This window comes from Eublepharis macularius, chromosome 5, assembly GCF_028583425.1.
Source record: "Eublepharis macularius isolate TG4126 chromosome 5, MPM_Emac_v1.0, whole genome shotgun sequence".
In the NCBI taxonomy this organism is placed as follows: Eukaryota; Metazoa; Chordata; class Lepidosauria; order Squamata; family Eublepharidae; genus Eublepharis; species Eublepharis macularius.
In genome coordinates, this window is record NC_072794.1 from 104,086,728 (window position 1) to 104,105,203 (window position 18,476).

Here is an 18,476-nt window from a genome sequence, read left to right on the forward strand (position 1 = left end):
ATTCAGTTGCCAATTTAACACCCCTCAAATCTCTGGTTGCATGGAGTGGGGTGATGGACATTGCTGGGGGAGACTGGGGGCAGGGAAAAGTGGGGAAATGTGCCATGTGGCATCCTGTTGCACTGCGCTGTATTAGCAACCATAGCAGCAATGGGGACTAGGGTTGCCAACTCTGAGTTGGGGAGTTGCTGGAGATTTAGAAGTGAGAATCTAGTAGGGATCCCATTCTCCCAGTGGGGGCGGGGGATATCCCACTCCTACCTCCACCCTGCCACCACTTACCTGGCCAATGGTGGGCAAGGCCTCCTGGGTGTACTCCTGGAGCCAGTGCAACATCACTGATGTCATTGCACTGCTCTAAGAGCGCTCCTGCACTTTGCAGCGGGCTGATTTGGGCCCCAAATGTGCCGAATCAGGCCTGTTTGGGCCTCAATTAGGGTTGCCAGGCCCCCTCAATCTCCTGGTGGGGGACAGGGGCCTGGCACTGATCTCTGGGGAGAGGGTGTGTGTGCACGCGTGGTGCGCGCACGTGCACCCCCACAGGTGCGATGACATCACTTCAGGGGTGATGTCATTGTGCGGCCCCGGGCACTGCAGAACGTGCCTGAAATGGGCCGTTTTGGCCCGTTTTGCGGAGCTGCTGGGTGCAGGAGCGCTCCTGCGCTCCGCAGCTGCTGAAAACGGGCCCGCTTGCCATGGATCGGGCCCGTTTTGAGCACTGCGGAGCGCAGGAGTGCTCCTGTGCTCTGCAGCGGCCCCAATACGGGCCAAAATGGGCCCGATCCCAGAGGCTGCGGCACACGGGAGCGCGCCGCGCGCCCCCGCCGCTGCTCAGGTAAGTGGGGGCAGGGTGTGGGGAGCGGGGGCGGGAGATCCCCCACCCCCACCAGTGGTCTGGGATCCTTAGCCCAAATTGGCCTGCTGCAAAATGCGCACATGCTCCCCAGCCTTGTTTGATGATGTCACTTCCCAGAGGTGACATCACCACGCCAGCCTAGGGTTGCCAAGTCCCTTTAGTCCCTCGGTGGGGGACTGGGAACCCGGCACTCACCCTCCGTGGCGATTGGCTTCCCTTTTCGCGCTCGCATGCTCCCAGTGTGCATGATGATGTCACTTCCAGGAAGTGATATCACATGCGGATCAAAGGGCAGCCCGGCGAGCAGACCCGATTCGGCCCGAAACGGGCTCATTGTGGGGCGTGGTGGGCGTGGTGATTGCGGGGCGTGGGGGCCAGGTAAGTGGGAACGGGATCCCCTGCCCCAGGTGGGGGGTTGAGCAGCACAGAGGGGAAACCCCCACGGAAACCATGGTTTCCGTGGGGGTTTCCCCTCTGTGCTGCTCAGCTTTCATTACGGAAACGGCCATTCTCTTTAACTCCTCCAGGTGGGGGGTTGGCAGCCCTACTCCAGCGCTGGAATGTGCAAGGTGCATCCAGGAAGCAAAAGGAAGGTAAGAGCTAGGTTCCCCCTCCCTATGGGGACTTGGCAACCCTAGAACCTAGATAGGGTGGTTTTCAGGGAGGAGAGGGGGTCCTCAGTGGAGTATAATGCCATAGAGATCACCCTCCAAAGCAGCCATTTTCCCCAGGGAACTAGTCTGTGTAGTCTGGAGATCAGTTGTAATTCTGGGAGATCTCTAAGTCCCACCTGAAGATTTGCAACCTTGGAATCTACGCAAACCTGGCCTGTGTGGAAAATACCACAAGTTTATAGCTTGTAATTGTAGAAAGGGCTCTGAACCGCAATCTCTTCCTTTCTTGTTAAGCTAAAAAAGTAGAATATACTGCCCTCTGGTGACCCTATAATATAATAGTTAGGGAAATGTAAATTCTAGTGGTATAATTGTGTATTCAGTGCACATTTTCTGGTTTGTTTGTTGTGCAATCTTGTTCTTTCTTGCTTTGAGAAGAAACTTCAGAGTCGAATGTTATCTAAACCATTTTCCAAAGACCTTGACTTAGTTTCATCAGAGGCTGGTCAGATCTGAGGCATTGTTCCTAAATGCTCTCTGAAATACATGGGAAGTAGGTATTGTCAGGGGAAGATAAACTTATCACTGGGTTTTAGACAAACATTTACCTCCGGGGCCCTAGTTTGCCACCTTTTCCTGGCAGAGTTCTTGTGCTTTTAATACCTGCATTACCAGAATTTTTTTTTTTAACAGGGTGAAATTTTTCCCACAATGACATCTTTGCACTGGGAAAGTTTTGCCTGCGTTTTTCAGACATCATAAAATGCAAAGCTGCTGTGAAAACCAATTTGACAATATCTGGAAGTACTTGATCCAATAAATATTTTTACTGGGATTAAAGATCTAAAATGAAGCAACAACTTGGGAACAGTTGTGGAGCTGCTAGTCTATCAATCAGATCCAGTGATAAATTTCTGCTAATGGAAAGTGAGGATGATTTCATGCGGCTTTAGGACAGGGATGAGAAAGTTCTGTACTCCTGATGGAAATCTCTTCTGTTAATGGAAATTACTGCTGGATCCAACCCGATGTTTGTTAGTCTGCCGCAAGAGCAGTTGTGTATGTCCCAAAATCCTTGCAGCAGAGAAAAAGCCACATAGAAAAGACAATACTACTGTGAACTGTCTGTTGCGGTAAGTATTCTACTAGGCAGTTCTGCATCGCTTAATGTGTCATCTCAGTTTGCTTGTGTACTGCCTCAGCATTGCTTTCAGCTCTGTATCAGACTTCTGCTTGTTTTCAAATTTCTGCAATCCTTATGCTATTGCATTGTTTACTTAAGATCCCAGCCATTGATCATATTGACTTATACTATGTAATTTGCTTTGAGTCTCACTGAGAAAGGTGGAGTATAAATAACCGAAATACATAAAAATATTAGCAGAGAAAAACTGCGATTTGCCATCAAGAGCACACTTAAAAGTCAGCAGCTGCCCATACCATATCCTTGACAAATGTACTTGCATGATATTCGAGCCTGAAGCCATGTATCTGGTGCATTCATATATTTTTAGGTGAGTACTAAAACATATTTGGTTTACACTTTTAAAAATGTAGTATGTGAAGCTGTCTGAACAGCATACCTATTAATGCTGCTGTGTACATTTTTGAGCTAGACAACTAATTAAAACTCTGGTTGCTTCCCATTGTAGGTATGAAAGTACACTCCTGACACAGCAGCAGCAGTAATTGGTAAAGGAATATGTGAGAACAACATTATGCACACTGTTCCTATAGTGTCTGCTCTGCTGCTGACTCCACTCCAGCTTCTCTCTGTCAGACCTGTACATTGCACAGCACCCACCCAATCTGTACCCTTCCCTTTAAAGCTCTTTAAAGGACTTTCTACCTTTCCTTTAGTCAAAAATGAAAGTCCAGATGGACATTCAAAGTCCAGATGGACATTCTACCCACAACTTCCCTGCAGTTTCCCTTTAACTTGCGGGGGGGGGGGGGGGAGCAGAACTTGTGCCAAGATTGGGCCCAATGACTTGGATCCAGACTGTTTCAACTCATTCATTCTTTTTGCTGCAGACCCCTCCTCCTGTCACTCCTCAGGGGGCCCCCATTCTCCAGGAGCAGCATTTTGTGGAGATCAGTGGGCTGCAGTGGGAAAAGTTGGCTTTCCAAGTGCCTTGCAATTTGCCTTTTTGCCCAGTGATCGCTGGCAATCGGCAGAGGGAAACAAGCTGCCCAGGGATTGTTCGCCATTGGCAGTCAGCCCAGGCATATGGTATTGCACTAGAGCCAATTCTTTAAGAATTGCCCCCAACCACAATATTTTGAGCTGATTCTTTGAGTCGATTCGACCTGCGCCCAGTGCAATGATATGTAAGCAGAACTGATGTCATCATGTGGGGCGATTGAACAGGGCAAACAACAGTAAATAGCCATGCTTCCCACACCCCCACGCCCTCTACTTCCTGGTGGTTGCCAGGAGGCCTGATAACCCTAGGGAGCGGGGAAGGCAGGAAAGTTCCATGCTACCGATAAAAAATTTAGTCTGGATCCAGCCCAATTTTCATTTGGACACTTCCCTTTATTGCAGGTTAGTAAAGAGTCCAGTAGCACCTTTAAGGCTAACCAACTGGACTCTACTATTTTGCTAAATAGTCTAACAGGGCTAACTCCTCTGGATCTTTATTGCAGAGGCTTCCTGCTGTCCCTGTGGGAGGAAATCCCAATGTGGAAGCAGCCTAGCAGAAAGATTATGGTTCTAATTAGAGGCAAATGTTGGGTCTTATATCTCCACCTACTGTCTAAATCTGTGTGACCTTGTGAAACGAGCACATTATTACCAAAGAAGAAACTAATAATCTTTCAGCTACTGGCGCCAAATAGAAAGTCTCTAGGTGATTATTAGTTGTTGGCTGTTTCATTGAAATGATATATACTATGGCATACATTTTGAGAACTAGGTGTGGTTGCTGAATTTTAAATATTCAATTAGAAATCATGTTCACACATTTCATTTTGATGTTAATTCACTATGGTAACAAACAATAATGTGCTGCATCCTTCATGAAAATCTGGAAGTGCATGTAACCTTTACAGGATTTACAGGATATCTGCAGCTAAGGAATCAGTTGGTTGTCCTCTTAGCTCCATAATTCATAGTCCCAACATATTCCATCAGATCTCTGTCTCTTTATTTAAACTTCACAGAAATCACTTCACAATTTTTTCTGCTCCTTTCTTTCAACCGTCTTGCCACTGGACATCCTGCCTTTAGGTTCTGGGAACCTGCATGCCAGTCAGCTGTTTAGTCCTTAGATTGCCCAACATAGTTCCTCCTTCCATATTGCCTGTGAGAAATTTTAGTGCCAGCCAAATTGACAACTATCCCCTCCCACAGAAACTGGACCATGAAACTTTTGTTGCCGCAGTTGGAATGTTCTTTGTTGTTACACCCTCTCAGCCAATTAGTGTCAGGGGCTTTATTGCCGCAAGTACAATGAAATACAGATAACTGATAAACCTGATCAGTGTACATTTACTATGCAGGTGAAAGTTGAAGGGAAAATTGCCACAAACAATATGCTTCTGATTTTATCTTGACCTGCAGAGAACAAGCCTTGAAGGTTTGTTCATTTAAATCAGCATTAAATTTCACATTTTCTTCAGTTGCATATTACATATAATAGGCCAGAACAACACCAGACTGAGTGAGTTTCCCAGAATCAAGATTTTCTTTTCTGTTTTATATCTGGTACCAGCGCCTTTTTGAAGTGCAAGTTGTTTTCTTATGGTGGACCAAGCAGCAGTGGTTACTATGATTTAAAATCATCATCATCATAATTAAAATAAATGAATTTATACCATGTTTAAATAGAAAGTGTTTTGCAATCTCTATTTCATTCATCTCTTGGATAGCAGTATAGGCTAGGTTATTTTTCTGAGATGGGGAATTAGTAGGGTTACCAACTCTGTGTTGGGAAATTCCTGGAGATTTGGTGGTAGAGCCTGGGGGAAGAAAGGGTATAATGACATAGAATCCAAACCAGCCATTTTTTCCAGGGGAACTGATCTCTGTAATCTGAAGATTATTTGTAATTCTGAGAGCTCCCCAGGCTCTACCTGGAGGATGGCAACCTTAGGAATTAGGGTAAGGGTATGGATTTCCTAAGGTCATTCAATGAGTACATATAAATTAGAAGACATTGGAATTCTGATCTTCCAGTCCTGAGTCCCATATTTTATTCAATGGTCCACATCACCATGACAAAAGTCTAGAGTGTGAAAATAGCGAGTTCTTTTTCTGGAGGGCAATGAAGAGAGTCTAGGACAGTGAAACTGTTTTAATTGTTTCTGGTGTTTGGTAGCAAAAGAAAGAACAAGCAGTACAAAGATGGAAAGTGTCTTTTGGTTATATGCCCTAAAGGAAAGAACGGATTTTTCTAACAACTGCACTAGTCTATGTTAGTGGAACACGTACCTACCTTCAGGACGGAAGAAATCTCTCTCTACTGGCTTCATATATTCTTCACTTTCTCCATCTTAGCGCAGGCTGTCAGCAACTTCTGTGAGGAAGCAGGAAAGAATTTGCGGCTGAACAAGGGATAGTAACTAGCGAAGTGAAATGACTGTGTGTTGTCCCCCACCCCTGCCCCCATTCTAAAGAGGGTATGAAAACTTCTGAATGAATTTTCTACTGTTTGCGTCAGGATTTGGTTGTACCATATCATATAGTCAAAACCAGTTTGGGTTGCTTTGCTGCTCTCCCACACCTCCCTGAAGTCCTTGTGAATGCATCTGATTCCCCAGCATTGGTGACAGTGACACTTCTGATTAAGCCAGATATTTTGTGCTGAAAGGATGTAAGACTGCCATGCATCCCTCCCTCGTGCCTGGCTGCAGATTCAGGCAAGGACCCCTTCCCTCAAATGCCATTGAGAAGGGCTATCCGAGCTGTCAGACACTCCTCCATCCAGGGCTTGAATTATAGGGGACAGGGAGGGAGTTCAGCCCTCCACTTCTTGTGATGGGTCCTCTTAGCCGCTGTTTTAAAAGGCTCTAGGGGAGAGGACCCATATCTCTAATCAGTGCCCTTCCCCAACAGGATCTCATCACCATGTTTTTCTGGAGCTATATACTAGGCTGAGGAAGGCTGTCTGATTTCCAGCTCTAATTTTCTCTATTGACTGAAAGCTGAGTCACATACTACAGTGTCCCCTGTGTCCCTCTCCTTGTGTGCTATATGGACCTGATCTGAATTGGGTGACTTGCACGCCTGGGAACTCCAGTAGGCAACTCCAGACATACCTCTAATCCAAAGTCCTTGTGGCAGTCACATGTTCATCCTGTGGACTTCGTAACACATGGATCAACTCTGAGGCTGTAATGGAATGCATCCTTTATGAATAATTTCTGTAGCACCCTGAAGGAACAAAGTTGGGAGTGTGGCTTATGTGGATCAGTGGGAAGGATTAAAATTTAGGAGTTATGTGGTGGATCTTCTAGCTTTCATAAAAACCTCCTTACTTTTCCAATACTGTGGTGGCAGCTGCTGCTGAAACCATGTTATTTTAATCTGCACAGCCCATCCGATTTTCTGCAGGGCAAGAGCTCCACCTGGCCCCACCCACTTTCCTAAAACGCTTGGTGGGTACCAGGAAAGGTGTCAGTGGGCACCATGTTATCCACGGGAACCTCCCTGAGCACTGCCTCCACTGTGCCTGAATTGTGATCCACTGAGAATATTATCTCCATGGAATGTTTATATTAATGTGCTCGTTCATATTTGTTTTTTTTTAAATTAATCACATTCTAGTTTGTATTGATTTCTTTATAACTACTTTGGATGAATAGGATAATAATAAATATAATAAATGTATAAATAAAATAAAGATATACCGGGCGGATTGGTGGTGAGCACAGAACAGCTAGAATTTTAAATACTGGCAGCCTAATTTATTTGAAGAATAAGACTGGAGGCCTATGGCACCTTAAAGACTAACAGAATTTATTTCAGGACAAACTTTTGTGCATCAAAGCTCACTTCATCAGATGCACTGGAATGTAAATCCATCAGTTCGATTTATATAAACCACAGAACGCTGAGTGAGTGAAGTTACAAAGAGATGCCAGTTCATAACAGGGTCCAGTCCAAAATGTTTGCTCAGTTTACTCAGCATGGATGTGATACACTCCCAACAGTTGTTAGATAGGGGAAAATGCAAAACCTCATGCAGGATGAAATGAGATAAGCAATTACAATCGGAAATTTCAAAATTTTGCTGAAATAATTATCATCTGTAAGTGGTGGGATATGCCTCTATAACTTCCTATTCTATCTGCTTATCTCATTTAATCCTGCAGTAGGCTTTGTGTTTTGCCTATCTAATAACATTTGGGAGACTCTCACACCCATGATGAATGAACGGATTGCCCTTTGGATTATATCTAGTGTTCCAGTCTTCCTTTACCATCACACCCTGTTACCCAAATAGGCAGTCTCCTAATAGTTGGAGGAAATTAGCTAAAAGATGACAAAATGAGAGGGGGTAACTAGGATTCTCCTCCAATGTTTACGGGATTTTTTCCTTAAGAGAACTCTCTACATAAACCAGCCAGATGTTCGGTGGAAACGTTTTTAGCAATAAAAGGGCAAACATACAATCACACACAGAACACATATGAGGCTAACTAAATGGAAATCAGGGAGGAGAGGGGGAAAAGCAATTTCAGAGAAGGCTATAATTACCAGTCTCGAAGATGGAGGTCCATGGTGGCAGCAGCAAAATGATCAGCATTTCATAGAGAGAAGGCTCGAACGGATTTGTGGGTGTATGTACAGGTCCCAGAACACACACACATACTGGTGGTTATAGGGACTCCAAATATAGGGCAAAATGCTCCTTAGGACAAACTGATTTTGCCTCCAAAATAATAACTTGATGAGTTTTCCAGAGGAGGATAATGGGTGTAAATGGTGCTTGATGACTCTGCGAGTACTGATGGGGAAAACTACCAGGTTTGGTGAATAGTGTTAAGTGCTGCTTAATTAGAGTAAATGGGTGAGGGGGACTGAGGCTGGGCATGGATGGGATTCATCAAGAGTTTCTTGGGAGACCCATTGTTCTAAATTATGCATCTCTCCGGGGCATGGAGGGGGCCATTAGTCAGTTGCTCTGACTCCCCTTCTAAAATATTTTTCCCAGGCTCTTACCTGGCTGGCATCAATTTTGTTTCATTTCAGGCTAGGCAGTGTCTTGCACTTAGGATATCTGAGGCAATATTTGAGGAAGGGTGTTTATGGTTTTACATATATAAACTGCCCCTCAGTGAGAGGAGGCACCTGACCGCTAACAACCCACCCTCACTTTCTTTTAAGTATATAAATCAGTCTGATAGACTTGTACCAAATGTATTTGATGAAGTGAGTTCTGAGTTATGAACAGGGTTACCATTCCCCCACCAGGGGCGGGGGATCCCCTGCTCCCATCCCTTCGCCCCTCGTGCACACGTCCTTGGGTGGCAGGGGGGTCACTCCCCCAGATTGTGCCCCCCCTGGATCGAGCAGCGCCACGCACCCCAGGCCAAGCTGTGCCATGCACCCCGAGCCACGTGCCCCAAGCTGAGCCACACCGTGCCGTGCACCCCGAACTGAGCCAAGCTGCGCAGCTCAGCTCGAGGCACATGGCGCAGCTCAACTCAGGGCATGTGGTGCGGCTTGGCTCAGGGCGCGCAGCTTGGGGCATGGCAGGAAAGCAGGGGGCTCCCTCCTGCACTGCTCCAGTGGGTAGTGGTGGCAGCAGCAGCAAGAGCAGGCCGCTCTTGTCACCACTGCTGCCGCTGGTGCCGGCTCTCACCTCTTGCTGCTGTGGCCCCTGAAAGCAAGTGAGTGGGCAGGTGGGTGGCGGCGAGCAGCCGCAGCGAGAGCTGGTGGCAGCAACAAGGGCCCCCTTTGACCCAGGGCACCCTTTGACCCCATGTGATGACATCACTCTCAGAAGTGACGTCATCATGCGAGCCAGGAGCATGTGTGCTGTGTGTGTGTGCAGAGAGAAGCCAGGGTAAGTGCCGGCTCCCAATCCCCCACCAGGAGACAACAGGGACCTGGGGATCCCCTGTTGAGGGACTCCAGGTCCCTGGCAACCCTACTTATGAAAGTTTATGTTGAAATACATTTTGTTACTCTTTAAGGTACCATCAGACTCCTTTTTCCTCCTACCTGTGGTATACAGAGTCTTACTACCTTTGAGTATGGAATATGGATTTGGTCTTGCCTACAGTATAGTGGCAGACAATGCTGCTTGGAGTCATTGTGATGAGCAAGGCCATGATAGAATTCAGAGAGCAATAGACATCACCAACATCAACAATTGCCCCACCACAATGTTTATGGCAGTAGAAGGATTAAAAATGGCTCTGAAGACATTTGGCTTGGCCTCCACACCCTTAGAGCACACCCTAAACCCAATAAATCTAAACCCAAAACACAGCAGTCATCTCTTTGAATCATTTCCCTTTATTTCTTTTCCCAACCCATTTGTACAATATTTCATATTTCTGGATCATCCTTGTCCTCTTCCATTATATAAGACTCTTGAAGAATGATTGTGGCCATTTACATTGCTGACGACTTTATTGTGTTATTAAAGAGCAAGCAGACACTTTGATTTCCTTGACTTGAAGGGAGGTTTACTGTGTCAAAGTGTGAGAACCCCTGATCTTTTGGTATTTACCACCAGGATTGCTTGCCTCCTCTTAATTTCTGCTTTTCTCAGTAAAAAACATGGACACTCCAAAATGAAAGTGGATTTGACATCATGCTTCTATGTGTGCTGTGAAAGGCAGTTATTTCACCATGTGTGAACCCTTCACAATTGATGCAAGCTTATGTTTGAGTACTTCTATCCAGGGCTTTTTTTTCTGGGAAAAGTGGTGGTGGAACTCTGTGGGTTGCCCTCAAAGAAAATGGTCACACGGCTGGTGGCCCCGCCCCCCGATCTCCAACTGCTCAGCGGTGCGGAGGGCAATCTAAACTCCCCTCTGTCTGGAGATCAGGGGGCGGGGCTACCAGCCATGTGACCATTTTCAAGAGGTTCTGGAACTCTGTTCCACCGTGTTCCCACTGAAAAAAAGCCCTGCTTCTATCTAATATCAGAGTTGAACTCCCTGTTATACAGAACTGCACATAAGAAAAGCCAGACCGCTACTTCTGTTAAGGAACAACTGCTGTGGGAAAAGAACATTTGGAGTGGAAAAGTGGGATAGAGTGGGATGCTTAATCCTTTCCCTACCTTCTACCTTTCCACTTCAGTTCTTCCCTCCAAATTGCATTTCTCCCTACAGTTTCCAAATGCCTGTTTGCAGGGGTATCATTGAGTCTGAATCCCATAAGGAGAAAGACGGTGTAGGCAAAAGAGCTGCAGAAGAACTGTGACAGATGGGGAAGGGTAAAACACCCATACACACGGTTGCTTTGCTTCCAGTCACTTTCTCCCAGAGTTGTTTTCCCTCTAACTTAGTGGTGGTTAGGGATTTATTAAATGTGTTGGAGCATAAAACGTAGTTTTCCCCTCATCACACACACACAGAAACTGTTGTGTGCAGCAGCCCTGAGAGTGATTGATTGCACTTATTTATAGTTTTAAATATGTAGGAAACTTATATTTGAATAGCAGTGAAGTCTTACAAATGGCAGAGGGCAGGGCTTGGCATATGATTGTACTGGACTGGCAAGCAATGTATAACAAGTATACAAACATTCCAGTTCATTGCCAGTACGCAATATGTGTGCTGGCTTGGATTTGGCTGCAGTAAAAATACCACTATGCCCTTTGTCTACAAAGGATCAGGTACTGGGGGAACTTCTGTTTTCTTTTTGCAAGAGGTTCCCCCCCCCCCCATAATCCCTCCTGCTTTGATGCCATGTGTCAGCTCATTCTTTTATGCCTGGAAGGATTTGGCTGTGCTGATTCTACTGAGGCTCTCAGAAGGTGTTGCTCACCTGCCCCTCCTCTCTGACTCAAGTCAAAACAAGTAATGCAATTTCTTTGGCACAGCCAGAGCAAGACAGTGCCTGGAAGAAGGAAGCAGCCAAGGGGTCGGAAGTGTGAGCTCAACAAAAATTCCAGCAGCAGCTACTTGGATACTGAAAAATTGAAATCTAGCAGAGTTTCCACTCAGGATCCTTCGCCTGCTATCAATTAATCTGGATTCAGAACTGAACCTAGCAGGTAAGTGAATGTAGCTACTTTTTATTTCCAAAAAGAAAGATCAAATCGGTTAGTTACTCATTTTTTAATAGCTAGGTATCAAAAGGAAGTTAGAAATATAATGGAGTCAGTTAATGGTGATGAATTAATTAATAACTGGTTATGGATTTAAAATCAGCTCTAATTAAATCAGTTACTGATTCTCTTTTCATACAGGGCCATTTCACACATCACATATTTACTATATAGGAGTTATTTCTATGAAAGAATCTTCATAATATCCATATATAGATTGTCATATATGCAAGTTTTCTCTTTGCTGAATTGGAACTTCCAAGTGTATATACATAAGTGAGAGATGTAATGGCAGTTTCTTACACATAAGTTATTTTTAAAGAGGAAATCCATAATGTAATTGCTGACCCAGGAGACAATCCATCCCTGTTTTTAAGAGGAGAACAAGAGACAGCTTATGGACTTTTGGGGCTGACGGCAGGATAGCCTAGTAGAAGGAGACAGGAAAGAGATCAGAAGGGAGAAAGTTTTTTTTTTAAAGCTTCCCTACTTCCTTTGATTTTCTTGTATGTTGGAATGGAGAGTTGCTTCTGTAGCATATGGGTGGAACTACATATAGGGCTGTTACTTTGGAGTATACCCCCCATAAAGGAAAGTAATTATATTTTGCCTTAAATAAAATAATAATTCATCATAGGAAGACAGTGAACAAATAGCTTAAGTAAGCTGGTTTTTTGATGTCTAATTGATGAAACTGGGCCAATCACAGGGTGTGGCTAGCTGGTATCGGATGCCCTTTGAAGTCAGCCAAGCCGAAGCATCTCATGCAGGATGCAGACAAGAGGTCTTAACGGCATGTTGTGAAAGTTACATTTTTCTTCCCACCTTAAAAAAAGATCCAGTCTGATGAAGAATTCTGAAGAAATTGAAAACTTGCACAATATGCTGTATTATTTTGGTTGGTCATAATAAAAATATTGCACAGATTTTGTTTTTAGATAAATCCATTATTAAAAATTGCCAAATATCAACATTCAGTACATGCTACTAGTTAAGAGGCTGGATCCAGTTCCACACCGAGAAAACTTAAGACTGCTCTCAGCCTTTCCTGCCTTCTTCCAGCCAACAGCAGCTGATAAGGCAGAACCTCGGGAGGTTTAGAAGCCGGTAGCACCTCAGCACAGCCACAGGCCACGAGGTCAGCAGCCCATATTGGGCAACCACAGCCTTGTGCTCGCAGAGTGAGACTTAGCAGCCCCTTTCCCCCCTCCCCGCTGCACAAGCATTTAGTGCAGAGCCACTGATTTATGCACATGCATACTGGAAGTTTTTCTAGAAGTGTGGTTTAGTGGTTAGAGTGACAGACTAGAAGGACCTGGGAAATTCAAGTTCGGTTTACCAGCATCCTGCCTTGAAACTTACTGGGTGATCTTGTGTCATCACTATCTCTCAGCATAACCTACCTCATAGGGTTGTTGTGAAAACACATTGGGGGAGGGGAAGTAGGGTTGTCAGGCAGTTGCTGGAAAATGATGGGAGCCTGGGGAAGGGTGGAGACTGACGAAAATAGCAGCACCATTTTTGATCAAAACCCCAGAAGTAACATCACTTCCAGCATTGAGCAACACTGTTCCCCTCCCTCTTTTTTGCTCATGTTGCTCATTCAAGCAGCGTTGGGCAACACAGGCAAAGGGCAGGAGGCTGCTCACCAAAGGAGAAACCATGCATGCTGCTCTAAGCTTTTGGAGAAAGGATAGAATAAAAACATGAGAGACAACCAAAAGCAAGGAATTAAAAAAAAAACAGTGGAGAACAGGAAGGAAGGAAAACAACACAGAGAAATAAACTTGTCTAAACTTAACCCAAGCCTTTTCTCATTTATTTTTAAGGAACTTGCTCCTTATCTAACCCTGTTTGTCCCCAAAACTTAGTTCCCACTGTGCCATTTTCCCCTATGGCATAAAATTCAACTCTGCTAGGCACAGTTGGAGAGCATGATAATAAAAAGGCTCCTTTGTGCATTAATGGATTTTTTTTGTTAGGGGAGAACCCCAAGAGGGACAGGGAAAAACAAACAAGCACGGGTTCCAGGTGTGAGATATCTGGGAGACTCCTTCCACGGGGTAGTGATAAGTGTGAATTCTTGTGGAGATGATAACCTTTCAATTGTTCAATTCGTCAATTAAAATTATATAGATAATTAAATAAGACCCCCTCAACGAGTCAGCATAGCAGTCCTGTTTTTGCTTGTGTGATCCAAAGACAAAAGGCTCTTACTCAGCATGTGTTACTTTTCAAACTGCTCAGAAGGTGCTTTGAACATTTCCTGACTCTGTGGGTGCAGGAGGACTTGGGTGGGCTTTGAGTCACAGTCTGGGACTGAGCGCCCTGCAGATCTTTCCAGACTATCATTCATTATTGCACAATAAATATGCAGCTGTTAATTGGGAGCCATGGAGAGAGGAAGACTACCACATCTTTTCTAAGGTCATGCTTCTCTGTTTCCTAAGCACACTAATTGTAATGATTTTTAAAATGTGAAAATGTATTCCCTTCCCTCCACCCACAAGCTTGTGCATTTATGGGAGACTGTAGACTGTGAGATTAGGTGTGTGTCTCAGTGCTCGTGATGATATTACTGGTGAAGATCAAGATCTTCTTCCTTCCATGCTTGCACAATAATATATATTCTTTTATATATATATATATATATATCTTAATTTGTCCTTCTCTAGAGGAAAGTGCTTGATGCTGTTTTATTCTAGCCAGGCCAGACGGGAAAGTGGAAACGGCCCAGAAGCAAGCCAAGCTGCGTGGCCCTGGCAGTGTTACAATTAAACCAGCATGGCTGGGCTGCTCTGCGCAGTAGTGTTAACAGTCAGCACTGGCTTGTCCTTTGCTACCTCCTGCAAACTGGCAGCAGTACAGGAGGAGGCCGTTGGTGAGCTGATGCCAGTCATCACTTGCTGCTGAACCAAGTGGTCTTGGTGGCGCTGGCAGAGTTATTGGAGTTTGCTTGTGCTTGCTTAGTGCTGCTAGTAGCCCTCTAAGGCAACAGCCCACCAGGGCTTGTAAGTTCAGCGGTGGCTCTGCCCCTGATTCTATGCAGCTCATGTACCTTTCCCCCACAAGAATGTCCCACTCATTTATTAATCCATTTGCAGCCACCTTGTTAGTTTATTTAGTTCTAGGATCTGTACTTCATTTCTTTAGCACTGGAATGCCCATTTCTTACATTTTTTTTAAAAAAAGCGACAGGACTGCCTGCCTGCAGCACTGTTACCTTCTCCTAGCAAGGGTCTCCCTCTGGGCACTCAACAGTTCTAAGGGGACAGGCTATTGCATTACTAACACAGGATCCAATTAGTGCTATTATAGAATTTTTTTCATTGTTTACTGGAAAGCCCCCAAGTGTGTCAGCATGTCAAAGACTGTACTGGCTGTAGACACATCCTGGAAGGAGCTTTGTCAGGCTGAGGAGCTAGGCTAGAAAAATCACAGAAGAGATTTTTCAAAATTCATCTGTGAGGGATACCATCCATATTTAGCAATCTGGGCTTCTATGCTTATTGACCAGCATTTCTTGTGCTATAGTTGGGAAAATGTAAAGGCTATTCAGGCTGATTCATACAACCACCAGCTGCATAGTCATAGATTTCTATGACTGGAACTTTTTGTGGCAGTACTCTGTACATGCAGCCAGTTGCCTTGAGATGCCAGGAGGGGAGGAGGAAGCCAGTTATTAGGTAAGTTATCCCCGGGAGCTTAGTCCTTTGGTTCTGGTATTCTCTGCGTGGAATGACATCGCACCAGGGGCCAGCAGCTCCCACATCATCATGGGTGTGTGTGAAGGGGCCCATTTATATGCTAACTACAAGTTGCACACAACTGCATACCCTTATGATATTTCTTTGTTTCGAAGAAAAGCTTCAGCAGGGGTGGAGAAACATCTGCTATAGGCTGCTGTCCTAAGAACAATTTCCTGGAAGTAAGCTCTAATGAACAAAATAGAACTTATTTCCAAGTAGACTGGCTTAGGATTGCTTTCTCAGTAACTCCTTTCTAATTGGCTTTTCTGTTTTAAACCCTGGAGGTGTTTTGGAACAATATACCAGAGAGAGTGTTTTCCACATGGTCGCTTTACAGTGTTTCAGAATCTATTCTGCTTCCCATATTTTCCAGAGTTCTGCACATGCAAGGGAGTCATGGGAAGCAGAAATGAGTTTTGTATGTCTTTTCCTGTTTTTTTCCCCCTGCGCACATTCTGCGATTTTTTTCAAAGCGCTGCCCACTAGCTGCTGGCGTGCGTCATGTCCGTGCAGAATCTAAAACGCCTGTTCTGCTTCTCGTGCTCCAGCTGATTGGTCTGTCTGCTGTTAACCACTCCCACCCTCCTCAGTTCTCTGAACTCCTTTCCCACCATTCTTATCAGTAAAAGGAGGTAAGGTCATAAGGCTGATTCTTCGTTCGCTTCCTTCCTCCGGGGTATGCATGCACTCTTTTATTTTTTTTTCAAAGCTAGGAACTACTCCTAACTCTGCTTATTCCCTACCGGCTTTAAAAGACAGGAAAGGGTTAAATGGCTGCTTCTCCCTCCCTCCCACCTTCTCCTAATGCCAATGAGGAAAAAACCCAAGCATTTTGCACAGCAGTTTGCAAAACAAAGTAGCAAGGAAGCTGCCAAGAGGGAATGAAATAGCAGCATTTTAACCCTTTCCTGGCTTGGCTTTAAAGAACAATAAATGAGAGTGGAACAAGCACGAATAGTACATTTCCCCCCAGAACTCTGCCACCAATTGCCTTTCCAGAGGGCACAGGACAGCCCAATCAGCAAATACGGGGGGTGGGGGTGGGATGAGTTCCAACACTGCAACATTACAACGCATGTGAATTTTTTTTTTAAATGACATCAGCTGCAGCCCCCACAAAATGCAGCTCCAAACAGACACATCTCAACTCATCAGCAGATACCAAATCGCCTCAAGGTCATACTGAATGATGGGACCCCAAGCCGTTTCAGCACCAATCAGCATGAATGCTCAGCATCGCTGGGTTAAAGTGTGCGGTGTGGAATGGGCCAGAGTTAAGTTTTTCTGCCCCAAACTACTACTCCCCTTTCAAACCCCTCTGAAGCTGATTTTCTTTTCTTTAAAAGTACTGGAACTCTACTCTACACATTTGTATATAATATACTGTAATCAGATATTAAACTCAAATTAAGCCAAATGTGTGCACCAGCATGTTTCTTGCTGTGTTCATGTATGTGTGTCCCTCTTTACTCCTCCCTTTTCATTCAGAGCGCATTTAAGGATTTCTGGTTTGAAACAGTTTGGGTTTCCATGACAGATGAATGCAGGTTCTAAGGTGAATCAGAATTTGTTTGCTACCCACAAATTGGGATTCTAAAATATGGTTTAATACAGGTATAGAATCCTAGTTTGTGGGGAGTAAACAAACTTTGATTCACCTAGAAGCCTGGCTTACCTGCATACATAATGGGGAACTGGGGGCTGTTTCAAATCATCATGCTTTGTGTGAGAGGGGAATGGAAGGAGGAGGAGTTATGGACAATCTTGGCTCAAATGGGGCTTGTTGTTATCTAATTAGACATCACAATAGATACTTCCTAATTAGGAAACCATCACATTTTGGGTTCATCATCATCTGAAGTAGAGTTGCCGGGGACCTGGAGTCCCTTGACAGAGGATCCCCAGGACCCTGTAGTCTCCCGGCGGGGGATTGGGAGCTGGTACTTAACCCAGCTTTCTTTCTCCGCGCACGCGCATAGCACATGTACATGCACTCCTGGCTTGCGTGATGACATCACTTACACAAGTGATGTTATCAGGTGGGGTCAAAAGGCGCCCCCAGGTCAAAGGGGAATCTTGTTGCCGCCACTGGCAGCTCTTGCTGCAAGCGGGGCCGCGGCCGCTCGCTCGTTTGCTCGCTCTCATTTGGTGCTCAGGGGCCACGGCAGTGAGAGGCAGCAGTGGCAGCAGCAGTGAGAGCGAGTGGCCACGCTTGCAGCAAGAGCCTGCTCTTGCTGCTGCTGCCGCCGCCACCTGCTCTCGCAGTGCAGGAGCATGCCCCCTACTCGGGGTCGTTCCGCCCCGCCCAGGGAGGGGGCTCCCCAAGAAGCGCGCCTCCTGCTGGCCATGTAAGTGGGTGCGGGAGGGAAGGGTGGGATCTGGGGATCCCTTGCCCCCAGTGGGGGAATGGCAACCCTAATCTGAAGTCTGAGGCATGAGCAGTTTTTTCCTGAGAGCTTGGGGACAAATTTGAGGCTGATTTAAATATGCAACAGCCATGTGGTATAATGTGAACCCATCAAGAATATGCTTGAACTTGCTTAGAGCTTACTTTCAGTGATATCAGAAAGTTACAGCAAAACTCAGGGAACCCGGAACTCAAGAAGGAACAGACTAAATAGGACATCCCACCAACTGTGGGCAACTGCTATGTTTCTCATTCCAGTCACGTCTCCTTACCAGACTGGTATTTACAACCTGATATATTATGTATGTACACATAAGTTAAATAAAAACTGGGCTCTGTGCCCAAAGAAACTAGTTATTCTTGGGGAGAAGCACGGAGAAAGGAAAACAGGCTTCCTGATTGGCTGCCTAAAGCAATCATCCTCTTACCTAACGAAAAGGCAGTCTGGTTTTCACCCAAGTGTGGCAGACTTTTTACACCGAAGAGAACCCTGCTATTATGTATCCAAACCTATATGCAACCACAAGTTCTAGAATAATTTTTAAAAATGATTAAAAGATACAGTTGCTGGTTGGAGGTGCCCAATAAAACAGTCTGCTGCATTGTGGTTAA

General features: G+C 45.2%; 1 protein-coding gene across 1 annotated transcript in view; it reads left to right on the forward strand.

Annotated features, from left to right (window-relative positions):
- Window positions 1-11,472: 11,472 nt before the first annotated feature.
- The window catches only part of INAVA (innate immunity activator), a 37,848-nt gene continuing 30,844 nt past the window's right edge, over window positions 11,473-18,476 (forward strand). The window contains exon 1 of the mRNA XM_054981506.1: window positions 11,473-11,654. The gene's annotated coding sequence lies outside the window, so the exon portion shown is untranslated. The remainder of the gene's footprint in view (window positions 11,655-18,476) is intronic.